The following is a 2,657-nucleotide window of genomic DNA, read 5'->3' as shown; positions in this document are numbered from 1 at the left end:
GAACAGTAGTGGAGAGGGTAGCAAGTTTTAAGTTCCTCGGCATACACATCACAGACAAAGTGAATTGGTCCACTCACACAGACAGCATTGTGAAGAAGGCGCAGCAGCGCCTCTTCAACCTCAGGAGGCTGAAGAAATTCGGCTTGTCACCAAAAGCACTCACAAACTTCTACAGATGCACAATCGAGAGCATCCTGGCGGGCTGTATCACCGCCTGGTACGGCAACTGCTCCGCCCTCAACCGTAAGGCTCTCCAGAGGGTAGTGAGGTCTGCACAACGCATCACCGGGGGCAAACTACCTGCCCTCCAGGACACCTACACCACCCGATGTCACAGGAAGGCCATAAAGATCATCAAGGACATCAACCACCCGAGCCACTGCCTGTTCACCCCGCTATCATCCAGAAGGCGAGGTCAGTACAGGTGCATCAAAGCTGGGACCGAGAGACTGAAAAACAGCTTCTATCTCAAGGCCATCAGACTGTTAAACAGCCACCACTAACATTGAGTGGCTGCTGCCAACACACTGACACTGACTCAACTCCAGCCACTTTAATAATGGGAATTGATGGGAAATGATGTAAATATATCACTAGCCACTTTAAACAATGCTACCTTATATAAATGTTACTTACTCTACATTATTCATCTCATATGCATACGTATATACTGTACTCTATATCATCGACTGTATCCTTATGTAATTCATGTATCACTAGCCACTTTAACTATGCCACTTTGTTTACATACTCATCTCATATGTATATACTGTACTCGATACCATCTACTGTATCTGCCTATGCTGCTCTGTACCATCACTCATTCATATATCCTTATGTACATATTCTTTATCCCCTCACACTGTGTACAAGACAGTAGTTTTGGAATTGTTAGTTAGATTACTTGTTGGTTATTACTGCATTGTCGGAACTAGAAGCACAAGCATTTCGCTACACTTGCATTAACATCTGCTAACCATGTGTATGTGACAAATAAAATTTGATTTGATTTTGTTTTTGATACTGCAACTATGCCCATATGCAAAGCCCATTCCACTGTACCATTTACATCTTCGGTATCCTGTGCATGTGACAAATAAACTTAGATTGTATTTGATATAGTTTGTGTTTACATGACCTGCACCAATGTCAGATTAGGATATACTGTAGGAGAGGACTAGATAAAGTGTATTTTTACCTGGAGTTTTTCCTTATTGTAGACTACTACTTTTAACACTTTCAGTCTTGAAATCTTAGGTTGTTTACCACAATAATCACTCTGTTTAGCACATAGCCTCATGTGAATCCTTAAAGAGGTGGGAGGGGGCTAAGGCTTAACATGGTGTGAACAATGCTGAATGGGTATAGACAAAGAAGAGCACTCCAGTAGGTGTACCAAATGATTCAAGGGACATTTTCTCAGAAGAAAGTTACAAGTTTATCCACTTTCAAAGCAGAATTACTTACCCATTGTTCCTCAACGGTATATAACATGTTCTAGCTCTGAGTCTGTACTTTTATCCAGTGTAAAAAACACATTTTTAAATTTTGCTACATAGAACCGAATCCAGGTGGTGGGTCACAAATGTCCCCTGCGCACGCCTGTCAGTGACTGAAGAAGTGAACGATTGTCATTATTACCCAGCGTGACCAAGAATGGTCAAGAATTTGTCAAAGAACTTTAATAACTTTTCTGGAAAAGTACCTCTCTCACGACCATGACAAAGCAAACTAGAAGGAAGAAGGTTGTACTGACATAAAAGACACGCACATTAAAAAATACTATAGTTCCCTATGGTCTAAATACTGTAGAATTACAATATTCATATACTATAGTATTAACTGTTTGTTTTCGCAGACATAACTGTAGTATACTGTAGTATTTACTGTAGTGTTTTTGAAGAATTTACTGTCTGTTTTTTTTCTGGACATTACTGTAGTATTCACTAAAGTGTTTTTGTTTTATTATCTTTGACATAGAAGCGGGGGCTTTCTCGTTGGGGAAACCTACTGGATAAATACTAAAAGAGCAAATTATCCATAAGATGTAAGTAGGACTGGGGTCTGAACTGAGGTCAGAGCTTCTGCTCTTTTCTATAAGCTGTAAATAGGTACGTAAGTAAAGAGCAGGGATAGCTCAGGGATTCCTGCCCTTTTCTACATCTCTTCTCAGTGTGTCTGTCCAGTCAAGGGTGAGGTTTGTTTAAGGGACAAGTGGGATGGGGGTTGGAGTTCTCCTTTTATCTTCTGCGACTTGATTTCAGATAAAACAAACTTTATTGGATAATTAAATGTAGCCTACAGAAAAATGTAAAATTAAAAAAAATTAAAAGAGGAGGGAGGGGTTTGGTAGGGGATACAAACCCAGTTTAGGTTTGGAGGGTAGGATACAGATCTAGTTTAAAGTATTTCTATAAAAAAAAATATAACATTAGGGGATGGAAACGTGCTCTTCAGCCTCCTAACACCAAGCCTCCTGAAGTTCTCCCCAGCCTGGTGGTTCCTGTGGCAGCCCCACGCACCAGGCTGTCTCTCTGTCTCCTCCCTGCAGGTGGTCCTGTCTGTCCGGCGCCGCTGCCGGAGCCTCCCGCCTGTCCGGCGCCGCTGCCGGAGCCTCCCGCCTGTCCGGCGCCGCTGCCGGAGCCTCCCGCCTGTCC

General features: G+C 42.3%; 1 non-coding gene across 1 annotated transcript; it reads right to left on the bottom strand.

The window, feature by feature from the left end:
• Positions 1-1,984: 1,984 nt before the first annotated feature.
• LOC118937067 lies at positions 1,985-2,040 on the bottom strand. The gene has a single exon (XR_005034464.1). It is a non-coding gene; the product is annotated as a U7 small nuclear RNA (small nuclear RNA).
• Positions 2,041-2,657: the final 617 nt, after the last annotated feature.

Source organism: Oncorhynchus mykiss, chromosome 10 (genome assembly GCF_013265735.2).
Source record: "Oncorhynchus mykiss isolate Arlee chromosome 10, USDA_OmykA_1.1, whole genome shotgun sequence".
Taxonomy (NCBI): domain Eukaryota; kingdom Metazoa; phylum Chordata; class Actinopteri; order Salmoniformes; family Salmonidae; genus Oncorhynchus; species Oncorhynchus mykiss.
This window is presented reverse-complemented; position numbering and strand designations above follow the sequence as displayed.